Source organism: Phragmites australis, chromosome 18 (assembly GCF_958298935.1).
Source record: "Phragmites australis chromosome 18, lpPhrAust1.1, whole genome shotgun sequence".
NCBI classification, from domain to species: Eukaryota; Viridiplantae; Streptophyta; class Magnoliopsida; order Poales; family Poaceae; genus Phragmites; species Phragmites australis.
In genome coordinates, this window is record NC_084938.1 from 19,083,990 (window position 1) to 19,101,703 (window position 17,714).

Consider the following 17,714-nt stretch of genomic DNA (forward strand, 5'->3'; position numbering starts at 1 on the left):
TCCCTCTCCCTTCCTTCCCCTCTATAAAATCCGATGCCACTGAGTTCGCCGTTCTCTTGCGCACCCCGTCCAACCATCTCCGCCCTTTCTTCTCTCTCGGTTTGCCATCGCCATTGTCTCCGGTGAGGAGCTCTGCCGACTTCGTTCTTCGTGACCGAACCGCCTCTGGCCAAATTGACTCGTTCATCATCTTTGCAGGACCCTCCGGCGTCGGTTCCGTGGTTTGCCGTCGTCATTCGGTCGTCGGAGCACCCCTCCCGCCGCCTAGCCGACCGCCGCTGCCGTTCTCGTCGTCGCCCAGCCACTCCGGCGCCGCTCCATTCTCCTTGACACCCGGGGTGAGTTCGCCACCCCTCCCTCCTTCTCTTCCGCCGCTCGCGCGGAGCCTCCTGCTCACCGGCGTGTGTTCCCGACCGACTCCGGCCATCCCCCGGCCGCCCGTCGTTGGCCCGTAGCCGCTCCAGAGCCATCGGTCCTCGATGGACCATGGACCGAGGGATCTCGGCCGGTTCACCGCTCGGTGGACTCGGTCCACCGCCTTTTTCTTCACAGAATTACTGATGTCCGATTTATGACATCATCATTGCACAATAAACTTGTTTTCAGTATAAAAATAATCGGTTTTATTCTCTGATAATAAGAAAAATTTGCAGAAACACCCCTGGAACTTCAAACGCTCATAACTTTTTGCTCGTAGCTTCAATTTAGGCGATCTTTGCGCTCATATTCTCATAGCAACGTGTAGATTCTATTTATAGGGTTTTTTTCTTAGTTTTAGGACTGTTTGGTGTACTGTTCTTCTATATGATTGTGTGCTCGTGTAGACGATTCAATCCAGGAGTTCGGGAACTTTCAGGAAGAAGATTTTGAAGGACCTGTGCATCACTTCGACGAAGGCAAGTGTCTTGACCATGTTGCGAACCCAGTTTTTACATAAAGATAGTCTTTATCAAATATGCATGGTGTTTTACAAAATGGGTAGTATAGCAAATACTAGTGTTAGTTTTAGATGTTTTATCCTCAAAATAACATCATGTTTATGCTTAGCCATGCTTTTAGATGAACATGTAGCATGTAGGTGATGAATCATGAGTTATGAACTAAAAGTTGATATAAGAAGTATGACATGAAAACTGATATTGTTAGAGGAGTTAACAACAAAGATATTTGGGGTTTTGAGCAAGAAAGGGTTATTCTCGGCATGGTTGGTTGATTGGAAATGTTTGGTAATCTACCCTTATGGAATTATTGGCGGTCTTGCCCAGACCATTTTAAGGACCGGTTCGTGGAGCGGACATCCATGGCAAAAAGAACAACCACGAGACCAATATGGTATGGCTTGGCCTAGTAATTAGATGTTCTTCCAGTGTTGTTTGAGCCAATTGGATGCGTAGATAAGGAAGGGTTACTTCCCGATTCTACCCGGCACAAGATGGGGCTTCTGGGGTAGAGGGTTACTCCACTTATGTACGGCGGTGAAATCTCAGTGGGCAAGTGCATACTGGGAGACTCTTTGGAAAAGCCTTGTAGTGATCTCTTGACGCACACCCCGGAAGTGTGTAAGGTACCGGCAGGTACCGGCAACAGAGAAGATCACGACTCGTGGGTAAAGTGTACAAACTCTGCAGAGTGTCAAACTGAATATTCAGCCGTGCTCACGGTTATGAGCAGCATGGACCCTCACATGATTAGTCGGGTGGATGTCTTTCATGGTTGAGAATTGGTTGAATTCTCGGAGGTTAAAGAAAAATCTTTTGTGCATCTTTTCCTTTTAAAAATAAAATTTGTTTTTCCATAGTTCAGGGATAAAATTGGTTTTTATGCAAATGAAACCCTAGATAATAGGAAACCTTGGTTCAAGGCACCATATCAAATTTAATTTTCCCCCACTTGTTGAGTATTGAAAATACTCACGCTTGGTGTTTCAGAAGGTGAAACTTTTGAAGAATTCCCTGAGAATGATTTCCCTGAAGATGATGCCAAGTTCTAGGCTTGTGGAGCTCCCGGTCGGCAGCCTGTTGGTGTAGAGCTGCGCTATTCTGTTCCGCTGTGGTGTATTTTCTTTTAGACCCGTGTGTGGTCATTTTGTAATAAATAGCGTTGTTATAAGAAGCATTGTGTCTGTTATGCACTGATGAAGTCGCTATATGTATGAATAAACTGATCCTGGCATACATATAGTTTACATCTAGTTTTGGTCTTAAAACCGGGTGTGACAGAAGTGGTATGAGAGCCGTGTTGACCGTACGTCGCAAGCCTAGCTAGAAATGGTTGCATATTAAGGATTAATTTATAAAAACTATATTTGTAAATTTTTCGTTTACCCTTGAGCTTCATTTTATTGCTTTATTGAAAATGTTTTACTGATACTCTCTTGTTTCCAAACTGTAGATGGCCCGCATCAAGAAGACTGCCCGCAAGACCACCGACGGCTATGTTCCTCCCTGTGCCCTTGCCACCTTTGCACCTAACGCCTCTGCTGGACCTAGCCGTGGAGTCACTATTCCTAAGAATGGAAGCAAGAAGCTGTACCATTCCAAGGGATTCGAAGCAGGGAAGGCACCAATGATACTGGTAGAAATGTTGCAGCGTTTGGGGTACACCAAGGCGCCTGTCTACCACGGTCTTCGTCAGACTCGTCCAAGACGTGAGGAGTAGACGGTAGAAGTGTGCATCTACGGTTCTCCAGAAGGCAACGGCAACTATGAGATCGTGGGAATCCACAAAGTAATGGCTGTCCGTGCAAGCTTCGAAGCAGGGATCCGAGACGCAGCAAGACAGGCACTGGCTCGTGTCTGTGAGCACCACAGGAGCACTCTGAGGGGGACTTCCTATGACTACTTTCCTCGTTGAGAGCGTGGAAGCCGGGACATCAAGGTGAAGACGACCACGCACGAGCATAGTGGTGTGGCTCGAGAGCAGGTGCTACTAGCTACGACACTGCATGAGGACCTGGATGAAGCTTTGGACGAGCTTCAGGACACACACAAGCGCCTTCGTGATGCCGAAGCATAGATCAGGGAGCTGCAGAAGAGCCTCAATGGGATGTCCAGCTCTTCTGATTCAGAGGACCAGTCCGTTCACTCACCCTCTCCCAAGAGGCCGCGCCGCAATGATCCTTCTATGAGGAGTCTTCGGAGGACGACGACCAGTCAACTGCTAAACCATCTGCCGGATCGCATGCTTAGGAGACCACCTGGAGCCAGTTTAATAAGTCGTCTAGATTGTTTATGTCGTTTGTTCTAGTTTTTGTGTGGTCGTGTCTGTTTTGTGATCAATGTTATGAGCTGGATATTTGCGTGATTGTTGATGTAAGGTGGATGCTTTTTCTCCACGTTGCATCAGTTATCTTATAATATAATAATTAGTTGGGAGTCTTTTGCTCTTGTTCTATCTGTTTCGGTCATATCTTGTCATCTTTGCTTTTTCCCTCTGTTCTCCGCTCATACCTTGGCAACCAGCAGATGGTGAACACCAGGAGAAACCCTCGCGCCGACAACAACAATGTCAACAACAACCAGCAACTACCGCATCCTCCTCCGCCACCTCAGTTCAACATGGAGCAAATGATGACCATGCAAACGCAAATTCTTCAGGGACTAGCTCTATGCAGCAGGCCCCCGTGCACATGCAAGCTCCTCCTCCTCCTCCACCGCAGAATAGGATGGGAGAGTTCATGAGAACCAAACTCCCAGTGTTCTCACAGGCTGTGGAACCAATGGATGCTGACGACTGGTTGAAAGCCACGGAGAAGAAACTCTAGATAGCTCAGTGCAACGACAGGGAAAAGGTCTTGTTTGCTTCACATCAACTTTCCGGACCAGCGGCAGATTGGTGGGACGCATATGTCAACGCCCATGAAGACGCACAAGCCATTATGTGGGCGGAGTTTAGGACCAGCTTTCGCATTCACCATATACCAGCTGGGGCAATGAAACTCAAAAGGAAGGAATTTCATGAGCTTAAACAAGGAGCTATGTCTGTGAGTGAATATGTGGCCAAGTTCACGCAACTATCAAGGTATGCCCCCGAGGATGTCGATACGGATGAGAAAAAGCAGGAGCACTTCCTAGAGGGCCTAAATGATGGTATCCAATATGCATTGCTTCCCCAAGACTTTGCAAGCTTCCAGGCTATGGTGAATAAAGCCCTGGTGGTGGAACACAAACGCCGCCAGATGGATCATAAGAGGAAAATGTCTTCTCAAGGCCAAGGCTCAAGCAGTCACTCTCGACCCTGCTATAACCCACCTCAACAAGGACCAATGTTCCGCCAATAGAACCAGCATCCAAATCAGAACCAGCATCAAAACCAGAACAAGCTACAGATGAAAGCTTAGTGCTCAAACTACCAAGCCCCTCGTCAGACCCAACCACCGGCACCTCAACAGAAGTTTGGCGATCAGGCACCTTCCACCGGAAAAGCATGTTTCGTCTGTGGTGAAGTAGGGCATTATGCCAATAAATGCCTGAGGAAGAAATCCAACAACACTCCCATGCAGTATGGCAATGAGAATGCTCCAAAGCAAGGTCAGCATCAAGCTCCAGGCCGCAATGGGAACCTGGCACCAGCTCCAACCAACCGGGCTCAACAGAACTATGCACGTGGGCGAGTCAACCATGTCACTGCTGAAGAAGTCCAAGAAGTGCAAGATGTGGTGCTTGGTATGTTCCTTGTCAACTCAAACCCAGCCTCAGTTTTATTTGATTCAGGAGAATCGCATTCATTCATCACTACAAGATATGTTGCAAAGTATAATTTGCCAATTGTGCATATGAAGCAGCAAATGATTATTAGCTCTCCTGGAGGAGAGATGAGGACAAAGTATATATGCTCAAAGCTAAGCCTTTATATAAGGGGGGTAGACTTCTTAGCCAACCTTGTAGTTCTGGAATCCAGTGGAATTGATGTTATTTTGGGTATGGACTGGCTGGCGAAATATAAGGGAATCATAGACTGCGCCAGAAGAGCAGTTCAACTGACCAACAGAGAAGGCACGCAGGTCGAGTTTGATGCAACTATACCCTCGGCAGAGGAATGCTCACTAAATCAAATGAAGGGTATTCCTATAGAAGAGATCAATGTGGTAAACGAGTTCCCGGACGTTTTTCCCGATGATCTTCCAGGTATGCCGCCAGATCGTGAAATAGAATTTGTTATTGAGTTAGTGCCAGGAACTGCACCTATATATAAGAGACCTTATAGAATGGATGCTAATCAGCTGGCAGAGCTCAAGGAGCAAATCCAAGAGCTGTTAGACAAATGGTTTATCTGCACTAGTTCTTCGCCCTGGGGAGCTCCAGTCATCTTTGTACCGAAGAAAGATGGAATGCAAAGGATGTGCATAGACTATCGGGCTCTCAATGAAGTAACTATCAAGAACAAATACCCATTGCCTCACATTGATAGTCTGTTTGATCAGTTGAATGGAGCGTGTATTTTCTCCAAGATTGATCTTCGGTCCGGATACCACCAGTTGAAGATTCGCGCTTCGGATATTCCAAAGACCGCGTTCGTTACCCGATATGGCCTTTATGAGTTCACGGTAATATCTTTTGGCTTGACAAATGCACCAGCATAATTCATGTACCTAATGAATAAGGTCTTTATGGAGTTTCTGGACAAGTTCGTCGTGATGTTTATTGATGATATTATGGTCTTCGTCATTCGGTAGCTGGAACACCCCTCCCGCCGCCTAGCTGACCGCCGCTGCCGTTCTTGTCATCGTCCAGCCACTCCGGCGCCGCTCCGGTCTCCTTGACGCCCGGGGTGAGTTCGCCGCCCCTCCCTCCTTCTCTTCAGCCGCTCGCCGGAGCCTGCCGCTCACCGGTGCGTGTTCCCGGCCGTCCCCCGGCCGCCCGCCGCTGGCCCGTAGCCGCTTCAGAGCCATCGGTCCTCGGTGGACCATGGACCGAGGGATCTCGGCCGGTTCACCGCTCGGTGGACTCAGTCCACCACCTTTTTCTTCACAGAATTACTGATGTCCGATTTATGACATCATCATTGCACAATAAACCTGTTTTTAGTATAAAAATAATCGGTTTTATTCTCTGATAATAAGAAAAATTTGCAGAAACACCCCTGGAACTTCAAACGCTCATAACTTTTTGCTCGTAGCTTCGATTTAGGCGATCGTTACGCTCATATTCTCATAGCGATGTGTAGATTCTATTTATAGGGTTTTCCCCTAGTTTTAGGATTGTTTGGTGTACTGTTCTTCTGTATGATTGTGTGCTCGTGTAGACGATTCAGTCCAGGAGTTCGGGAACTTTCAGGAAGAAGATTTTGAAGGACCTGTGCATCACTTCAACGAAGGCAAGTGTCTTGACCATGTTGCGAACCCAGTTTTTACATAAAGATAGTCTTTATCAAATATGCATGCTGTTTTACAAAATGGGTAGTATAGCAAATACTAGTGTTAGTTTTAGATGTTTTATCCTCAAAATAACATCATGTTTATGCTTAGCCATGCTTTTAGATGAACATGTAGCATGTAGGTGATGAATCATGAGTTATGAACTAAAAGTTGATATAAGAAGTATGACATGAAAACTGATGTTGTTAGAGGAGTTAACAACAAGGATATTTGGGGGTTTCGGCAAGAAAGGGTTATTCTCGGCATGGTTAGTTGATTGGAAATGTTTGGTAATCTACTCTTATGGGATTATTGGCGATCTTGCCCAGACCATTTTAAGGACCGGTTCGTGGAGCGATCATCCATGGCAAAAAGAACAACCACGAGACCAATATGGTATGGCTTGGCCTAGTAATTAGATGTTCTTCCAGTGTTGTTTGAGTCAATTGGATGCGTAGATAAGGAATGGTTACTTCCCGATTCTACCCGGCACAAGAGGGGGCTTCTGGGGTAGAGGGTTACTCCACTTATGTACGGCGATGAAACCTCAGTGGGCAAGTGCATACTGGGAGACTCTTTGGAAAAGCCTCGTAGTGATCTCTTGGCGCACACCCCGGAAGTGTGTAAGGTACCGGCAGGTACCGGCCACAGAGAAGATCACGACTCGTGGGTAAAGTGTACAAACTCTGCAGAGTGTCAAACTGAATATTCAGCCGTGCTCACGGTTATGAGCAGCATGGACCCTCACATGATTAGTCGGGTGGATGTCTTTCATGGTTGAGAATTGGTTGAATTCTCGGAGGTTAAAGAAAAATCTTTTGTGCATCTTTTCCTTTTAAAAATAAATTTTTTTCCCATAGTTCAAGGATAAAATCAGCTTTTATGCAAATGAAACCCTAGATAATAGGAAACCTTGGTTCAAGGCACCATATCAAATTTAATTTTCCCCCACTTGTTGAGTATTGGAAATACTCACGCTTGCTATTTCAGAAGGTGAAACATTTGAAGAATTCCTTGAGGATGATTTCCCTGAAGATGATGCCAAGTTCTAGGCTTGTGGAGCTCCCGGTCGGTAGCCTGTTGGTGTGGAACTGCGCTGTTCTGTTCCGCTGTGGTGTATTTTCTTTTAGACCCGTGTGTGGTCATTTTGTAATAAATAGCGTTGTTATAAGAAGCACTGTGTCTGTTATGCACTGATGAAGTCGCTATATGTATGAATAAACTGATCCTGGCATACATATAGTTTACATCTGATTTTGGTCTTAAAACCGGGTGTTACAGGGCGTGACCTCACCCTTCAAAAGGCGGAGAACAACCATCGATGAGTAAGTACCTTTTAGCATTATTTTATTATTCTTTCATTTTATTTTAACTGTTTTTTATTGTAGGTTGCCATGAAGACCAGGGATGCTTCAGCCATTACAAGAACCTCTGCCCATCCCACTTCGCCACCCCCTCCTTCGCAGGATGCTGATGAAGCACAAAATGTGGGGCCAGAGCAGGTGTGAGCGAGGGGTGACTTACTGAAGTCTTTTGTGACTAAAACATGATGTATCTTGGCCATCTTCGCTTCATGTGCTGGTACCCCTTTGGACTCTGCACGCAGGTAGTCAAAGGTGGTGTCCCTATAATTATGATGCGGGACAACTTTTTCATGCCATGGACTTGTTAGGATTCATTCCACCTTCACCACCCTGACATAGAATTTGATAAATATTGGCGAGCAGCGACTAGGACATATGACGCTAGAAACGCTAAAACGAAAGCATTTTGGGATTCATTTCGCCCTTCGGACTTAGAGATCCAAAGGGTAGAACAAAAAATCCGTAGGATAGAGCGTGGATACTTTGACCCTCTGACATGCTCCTTGAGCCAAAGCCTGAGCCGTTTGATGAAGAGTATAACTCGACCTTGCTCTTGCACTTTTGTTATGGACGGCAACCTCAGCCCTTGCAAGGACCAACATTTGTTGACGGTCATGGTGTTCCGACTTTGCCTTCGTCTAGCACTTCTTTGGATGGTTATGTCGAGTTCTCGCTGGACCCGACATAGCTTTTTTCGCAAGGCTAGGTATCGCTTTCCAACTTAGATGTAGTCAAATGTATAAAGATTTTGTAGATCCTAACATTGATTAATTTACAGAATGATTTTTTGTTTTTCTTTGTTGCATTCTTTCGTTGAGCCTTCGGTCCCTAACTTTTTAGCTGTAGGGACCTTCAGCTGCAATGTGCGTGAAGTGTCGATCAAAAAAACACCGTCCCCCCATCCCCAACTTATAAGCCATAGGGAACTTCGACAGTGATGTGCGCGAAGTGCTGATAAAAAAACTACCCTCCAACTTTTATACCGTAGGGACCTTCGGCAACAACGTGTATGAAGCGTCGATCGAAAAAATACCCCCCCCCTCCCGACTTTTAAGCCATAGGGACCTTCAGCAACACGTGCGTGAAGCGTCGATAAAAAAATGCCATCCCCCAACTTTTAAGCAGTAGGGATGAGCCGTCGCCTAGTTGAGCGTTGCTTTGATGGATTTACGGTTGTTTTTGCCTCTCTCTTTTTTACTTGAAAGCCAAATATGTAATGGCCGAAGGGTGTAATTGTCTTTATTTTGTAGTTCAAAGTTCTCTTGAACTTTTTTTATTCAACATGTGCGTTACTCATCTTTAACTCGGGCAGTACTTTAACTATGTTCATGTCGAGGTGTGCAGTTTCCACTGTGGATTAGCGACACAGGCTTTTTTTCCTTCAAAGTCGAGAGGTGTGTTGCCCTTACTTTAAGGTCTAGCAACACTTCGGCTTTTTCCATTTTAAGTTGAGAGGTATGCTGCCTTTGTTTGAAGGTATCTCAACACTTTGGCTTTTTCCTTTTTAAGTCAAGAGGTGTGCTGCCTTTGTTTTAAGGTCTAGCAACATTTTGGCTTTTTTTCCTGCAGGTGTGCACCTGTATTTAAATCGAAGGGTAAGGTGTTAGTCACACTTTGACATTCCTTACCTCAACTTTTTTCTTGCTGGCTTCGGCCCGCCTTATTTCGTCGATTGGTGTGCATCCATCAATTGAAGGTTTCCATCACTTCGATGATGAATCATGCATGAATTCCATTGAAACACATGCTTTTTTTTAGGGTAATTTCATATAATCATAAGGGTTTACAAAGGTGATTGTCTCTTTAAAAACTCCACACCTCGATGAGTGGTTCCCCTATGAGGAAAATAATATAGTACATGTACATTGTTTGAATTGAAATGCTGAATTTAGACTTCATAAATGTAAATCTACTACATGTGCTTCGCCTATTACTACGAAGCCCACTTTTGATGTCTTTGATTACATATAATACTTGCGAAGGCTATCCGCATTCCAAGTGTGCGAAAGCTCTTCTCCTTCAAGTGTAGTCAAGTGATAAGACTCATGCCTCTTTGAACTCTTCACCTGAAAAGGTTCATCCCACTTGCTTCATAGCTTTCCCACAGTCGAAGCATTGGGAAGCCTTCGTAGCACAAGACCCCCTGGAATGAACTCCTTCGGAGACTGTCGGAGGATTAACTCCAGTCGCAGGGATCCCGAGAGACCCCTTTTTAGAGATTCGGCCGGGGGGATGATCCTGAATAAGTTCGTTGGAGAAATAAATGGGAATGAATGCAACGGCCGGTGGTGGGGGTGTTGCCTAGTGTAGGAAGGAGTAAATGCACCGGAATTTAGACAGGTTCGGGCCGCACGGGGGCGTAATACCCTACTCCTGTATGGATACTATAACTGTCCTGAGGAAGTCCCTCAAGGATTTTGCTGGTTACAAGAATATTTGTTCTATCTAAGAGCCTAGGGCTCCTTGTTCTTCGGCTGGGACTGGGCTCAGCCTTCCTTACAGTATGTCTCTTGCCCTGTGTTCTTAGCTATCCGTTGCCTCTAACCGTCTTCTTCAGTTCTCTTTTTTCGTCTGTGTTTCTTCGTCCTTTGCTTCTGTGCCGCCGGCTGCTTTAAGTACCCGCCGACAGCAGCGTGCCCCGAACGGAAAAGGGGGCACGAGTTTCGAGACACCATAAATGGAAAGGGCATCATCATTTCCTCTGGGCGAAATGACCGGGGGTGGAAAATGCGTCGCACGTCCGGTCATCCGTCACAATAAATGCCCTGGCAACGGGCGCCGTGGAGGGGGCCCACCGGGCAGCCGCAGAGCAGTCCGACGTGCCCGTCCTGTCTTGTTCCCCTGCCATAGCAGCACGGCAGACGGAACGCCTTGGTCCTTACGACGTTATCCCGAGACAGGCCGTATGGCACGGGACGGGATCCGTGCAATTAATAGCCCCACGCCTCTCTGCCAGAATCGTGGCAGGAACTGACGCTGAGCGCGGCGGGAGCAGTTGGAGGTGACAGGCCACGCACGCTCATTAAATGCAGCCTCAAGCCTTTGACTGGTTGATACCTCAGCGGTGGGCCCCTCGGGGGCCTTTCTGGGTCGTCGGGGTACCGAGTGCTCGGGGGGGTACTGTTCACCTCCCTGAGCACTCTCTCCTGAGCACTCCTTCTAGTCCTCGGGGAACCGAGTGCTCTGGGGTATTGCTCACCTCCCCGGGCACTCTCTCCCGAGCCCTCTGGTACGGATCCTCGGGGAACCGAGTGCTCGGGGGCTGCCGCACGCAGCCCCGAGCACTCTCTCCCGGAACTTAGCTCTCCTGGTCATCGGGGGACTAGGGTGCTCGAGGGTGATCGCACACCTCCCCGAGCACTTTCTTCCCGGTACTTGGGTTCCGTGGATCATCGGGGAACTAGGGTACTCGAGGGCCACCGACTGTGGCCCCGAGCACCTTCTCCCGGGACTTTGATCTTTTCTCATCTTGCAGGGGAGACCCCGCGGGATGGCACCATGTGGCGGATGGCTGGCCCGGCCTCGGGATTCGGGGACCCCTGGTTCCTGATACACCGATAGTAGCCCCCGGGCCCATTGGCAGGCAATGGCCCAGAGACTGCGGATGGGCCCTTCGTCGCGAACGAGGCCGAAGTCGGCACGGACGCCACGTGGCGAGCTTTCAGAAGGTGGTTCCTCCGGTCCGGGCCTTTGGCACGGCACAACGGGGGAGCCGAATGGACACGCGTCCACATAACTCCCGAAGGGTGTGACAATGGGACAGGCGGCGCGTGATGACGGAGCAGGCGGCACGCGCGGCGGCCGCACCAATCGAGGAAAGTACGCCTGGCAACCGCTGACATCGCACGACCTATGGGAGATTCGCCTGGCGGTTGCGTCGATAGAGGAAACAGCCCCGTCGAGTGTGCTGTGGCAGGAAACGTTGATAGAGTAAGCGAAACTATGTGAAACCCGTTGGTCTAGTTGCTATTGTCTCGAGTGACCATAGGACTTTCGGTAACTCTTCGACCCACTTTCCCTTCGGAACACCTTGCAGCCACCTTGCCACACCAGCCAACATGTTGTCATTCACCCTCTCCACAGCTCCATTCAAATGGGGATGGTACACCAGAGCAATACGAATTTTGATTCCCATGTCTTCACAAAACTTCTTAAAGCCTTCGTTGTCAAACTGTGTTCCATTGTTGACTGTTACTTCGCGTGGAATGACAAAGCGACAGATGTGCTTTGCCACAAGAACTTTTGAACATTTTTTGATGTGATCTTTGCCAATGGAACCACCTCCACCTATTTGGAAAAGTACTCAACTGCCACTACATCATAGCGAAGGTTTCCTGGAACGGCTGGCAACTATCCTATGATGTCAATCCCAAATCGAGTAAAGAGCCAAATCGGTGGGATGAGCTGTATCGCTGATGAAGGCCTGTTAGAGCTCTTCACCATGTACTGTCATTTCACGTAGCTTCAGACTGTGGCCTCCGCATCATTGATAGCATTTGGACGAGTGCTCGAGTGCCAATGTGTGAGCCACACAACCCTTCATGTATTTCTTTAAGCAAACTTTGCCCTTCTGTATGGGATATGCATCGAAGCATCGATGCATGAACTCCCATCTTGTACAAATCAGCCCCCATAATCTTGTAGTTCCTGGCTCTATGCACCATATGCTTTGCCTCTACTTGGTCTTCGGGCTCATAATGGCCCCGAAGGTTGGCCATTATAGCAAATCGCCAATCTTCGCTCTCAACTACGGTGACACAATGGGCCGCCTACTATGGGGCTTCGACTGGTGGTATATTTAGATTCTGATAAAAAGCGTATGCAGGAATCGACAGTTTGTTGTGTCGCAGCTTTTGTGAGGTCATGAGCTTTGGAATTATCGTTTCTTGAGATTCTCTTGACAGTGAAACGCAATAAATGTTTTTCCATGCTTCGTACACTTAGAGCCTACACTTAGCCAACTACGGCTCTTTTGCCTAGAAATTTTTGTCAATTTGACCAACGAATACGTGGGAATCTGTCTTGACTAGTACCCTTCGAGCACTGAGGGCTCATGCCTTACAAAGGCCCAGGAGGACTGCTTCATATTCTACAACATTGTTTGTTGACTGGAAATGGAGTCTGGCTGCATATCGTAGTTTTATGCACGCTCGAAAGCAAAGATACAACTGTTGTGGTGCCATAATGAGTCTAATGGTACTTGTTCTTAGCCTTCGATCTGCTGTGTCCAATCTGCCAAAAATTCTGCCAAGGCTTGAGATTTTATCACCGTCCATGCGACAAAGGATAGCGTAAACGGTGCTATCTCCGTGGCCCATTTTCCAATTATTCCCATCGCCTCGCGATTTTCAAACATGTCTCAAAGAGGGGAAGAGGTCGGCACCGTTATCTTGTGTGTTCTGAAATAATGTCAAAGCTTTCGCAAGGCCATCATCACTGCATATGCCATTTTTTCATCTTAGAATAGAGCCTCTTCAGCCCCGCAATGCCTCCAAAACATAATACACCAGAAACTATTGCAATTTTTTGTTGGCTTGCATTTCTTGCACAAGTATTACGCTTAATGCTGAAGGGGATACCGCAATGTACATCAATAACTTAGCCTTCAAATTTGGGTTAGTTAACACTGTGAGCTTCGTCAAATACTTTTTCAGCTCATCAACAACATTCTGCTACTCTGCGCTCCACCTAAACGAGTCGGAGCCTTTGAAAGTTTTGAAGAAGGGTAAGCTTCACTCAGCTAACCTGCCAACGAATCGGCTTAGAGCTGCCAATCTTCCAGCCAAGCGATGTGCCTCTTTCCTATTATGCGGGAGCATCATATCAATTATTGCTTGTATCTTTTCTGGGTTTACTTCGATGCCCCTTTTTGACACCAAGAATCCTAACAACCTCCTGGAGCGCACATCGAATACACACTTTTCTGGATTCAACGTTAAACCCTCGCTTCGTAGATTGCCAAAAGCCTCCCAAAGGTCATCCAAATGATCGTCTTCTTTGATGCTCTTGATGACTATGTCATCGACGTTCCTTTCCAACTATGACTGTAGTATAACCTGTACCAATCTGGCGAAGGTGGCCCCAGCATTCCGAAGGCCATTCTTACAAAGTAGTATATTCCAAAGGAGGTTCTGAAGCATGTTTTTGCCTCGTCCTCCCTCGCTATCCAAACTTGATGGTATCCTGAGTATGCGTCCAGAAAGTTTAAAATTTCACAACCAGCTATGGAGTCTACTAACTGGTCAATGCGTGCAATAGGGAAGTCATCCTTCAGACATGTTGTATTCAGGTATGTGAAATCAACACACATTCTCCACTTGCCGTTCCTTTTGTTGACTAACACCGGGTTGGCCAGCCATTCGGAGTATAATGCTTCGCGTATGACCCTAGCATCGAGGAATTTTTACACCTCAGCCTTCGCTACGTCTTCTCTGTCACATCCGGTTTTAATGGACAAAACTAGATGCAGCTTATGTGTGCCCAAGATGTTCAACACACATAAGGATGTCACATGTGAAGTAACAAAAGCAATAATTTTTATACAATAAACGTTAACTTTTACAACAATTCACATATATTGTCTTCTAAGAAGAGATTTGCAGCGGAACAGAAGTACTGGTGCCCAACAACACCGTAGGCAACCGACTAGAAGATACGCACCTAGAATGTCATAACCTCGTCTTGATAGTCTTCAACATCTTCACTCACTGAGTAGCACCACACATGTCGCATGACGTAGGAAAAATAGCAAGTGTGAGCACATGACATGCTCAACAATATATATGAGAATAATGATATGCAGGCTTATATCAATGATAAGTTAACACATGGCATATTTGCGTGAAGGTGAGTAAAAAAATAGTAATGTAATTGAAAAGATTAAGTAGTTGCTAAGTGAATGTAACCCAAATGACCCAATAACTATCACTCAAGGCTACCTACCTTGCAAACCATAACCATCCCATATCACCAGACCGTATCCATAACCATTCTATAACCATAACCCAAACAAAATAATCATGTGAGGATCCAACTCTCTCATAACCGTGAGTACGATTGATATATCAGATTTTACACTCTGTAGAGGTTGTCCAACTTTCCCTATGAGTCGTGATTTCCATGTTACCATGCTTGCAAGACACTTAACACACTCTAGTGATGTGCCGTCAGGAGATCACTATGAAGCATGGTCCATCAATTAGGTCCTGATACCCCAACGGATGCGAGTCAGGTGTCTAATTAATATGTTAAGCCTTAACCATATCGGTCTTGTGGTTGTTATGATATTGCTTGGGTTATCGCTCCATGAACTGGTCCTTATATGTGACACTTAGGCAAAAACTATTCAACAGGAAAATAACTAATAAAACCTAACATCTTTGCTTGGAACGTATCCACAAGCCCACCACATAAACCACCATTATCAAACAATCTCCTTGCCCAAGTCCTAGGGTTCCATGTTACTATATCAAGTTTACCATCGGCACTGCATATGTCCACTAATCCTGTAAATGACACTTACCAATATCCCGATAGCATGGCTAAGAACTTCTACCCATAAAAGACACCTAACCATAAATCACTTAGGCTTCAAAGGATGTAAGGAAAAACTAGGATAAACCCTAACATAGGTGACTACCCATCAAGTTGACAATGCATGCAATTTTGTAGAATAAAACAGTTTAAAACATAGGTTTAAGATGATCAAGAAGTACACTTGCTTTTTACCCAATGCTACTTAGTGTTATCGAAATCTTGGTCTTGAAATCCCTCGAACAGATCCGAAGAGTTATTGACCAATCACAAATTCTATCGACAAACAAAAGCAACATCGAATAAACACCAAATAAACTCCAAATTATTAAAAAAAAATAGGAATAGAATGATAGACTGAGATCTTGGATTGGGCTAGACAAGGATAACATAATCGATTGGACTTCTTTCGAAGAAAGATAAAGATATAAGAACTAGGGTTAAGTTTTCACACGAAATGATAGAAATGATTAACTAAATCATTAACATGTAAGACCTACAAATTAATATATTATTTTAATATCATAAATCCATGTTTGTGATACAGTGACATGTAGTTCATGACCTATATGTTATTGTGACAACCACAAATTTACTAAATAAAACAATATCTTCATGTTATAGGGATCTAGATGTTAATGAGAGAAAACTACTATAGAGATATGAGAATTGACACCTAAAACTGGCATAGTTGGATAGATCTTGTTTTTAGGAAGATTTGAGCATAAGAATCACTCAAATCGGAGCTAAAACGAAAAAGATATGAGGTTTTGAAGTTACAGGGGCTTTTATGCAAATGATGCAATTTCTGGAATTATTTGTGTAATGGAAAAGATTAAATTACTGACTGGACAGTTGACTGGGTGACTTTGGATGACGTGTTAGGATGACAAGAATGACACATCAGCAGGGTTACTGACATGGAAGGCTGAGGTGACAGGATGATGTGGCAACCATGTGGCATGATGACATGACAAGAGGGTTTTTGTTTCGGCTGACTACCTTCGGGGTCATCGCTCTTTTGATGCTAGATGTGGCTTCTTATTTCAATTGGCGCGAAGCTATAGATACATGGAGATACTTTCAAGTGATCCTTCAGGGTCTTCGGACAAACCTCTGAATCCCTTGTAATTTGTATTATGTAACATTATTTGTTTCAATAATGTGTTGGTTGTTTTCTTCCAATTTTCCTTGCTTGATTACTCATTTTGAAGCGAGACATCTGGTTGCGAAGACCCTTTTTGCCGCAGTTAGTTATGTGCTAACAACTAGCATGGCGCTAGCCTTCGTGGCCTTTAGTTTCTCTTGGTTTATCTTTTTATGCAAAGCGGTTCCTCGGATCCCAGCTGCCTGGAAATCTTGAGGTGTTTTCCCTTCGAGGCCCCTAGGCCCGCTTGATCTTCTAAGTGATGAGTCCTTAGATGCCAAGATAGGGAAGTCCCTGGACCACATCCCTTCGTTATCGCAGGTGAGTCCTTAGGCATCCACCCTCTGTGGCCCTTAAGCTGGTTTTCAAAGTGTTGAGTCTATTGACATCAGTCACAGTGTTGAGTGCTTAGACTACGACCCTTTATTGTTACAGGCGAGTCCTTAGACGTCATCCCTTTGGGACCCTTAGGCTCATCCGATATTTTGAAGTGTTGAGTCCATACTTGGGCTACGACCCATTGTTATTGTGAGCGAGTCCTTTGACGTCAGCCCTTTGGGGCCCTTAGGCTCGTTCGGTTTTTTAAGCTGGCGAGTCCTTAAACAACAACCATGAAGGAGTCCTTAAATAAGACCCTTCGTTACTATGGGCGAGTCCTTAGACATCAGCCCTCCGGGGCCCTTAGGCTCATCAAGTTTTTGAGGCGCCGAGCCCATACTTGGACTATGACCCTTCGTTGCTACGGGCGAGTCCTTAGACATTAGCCCCAAGGGGAACCCTTAGACTACCACCCTCTTTTGTTACGGGCAAGTTCTTAGACATCAGCCCTCCATGGCCTTTAGACCCGTCTAGTTTTTTGAGGTGGTGAGTCCTTAGACATCAGCCACAGGGGAGTCATTGGAGTATAACGCTTCGTGCACGAGGCAAAGCGAAGCATTCTTTTTAGGGTATATATTTTTATTCACTTAGGGATTACACAAGGAAGTTGCCTCATTAAAAACTTTGCACCCCAGAATGGGTTCACCTACAAGGAAAATAGTATAGCTCTGAAGGCATTTGCCTTTACATTTTTTAGTAAAGTAAAGACATCCTAGCTAAACCTCTCTACCGAAGGAAATAACCAAAGGGTGGTCCTCATACCCAATATCTACGGATTGAATCCACATTCCACGTGTGAGACAGCGCTTCGCCTTCAAGATTGGCCAAATGATATGACCCTAGTCTTCAAGACCCTGTCACAATTAAAGGGCCATCCCACTTGGACCGGAGCTTCCCAACTAATTCATGATTTAGCTTTTGCCAGAGCACGAGATCT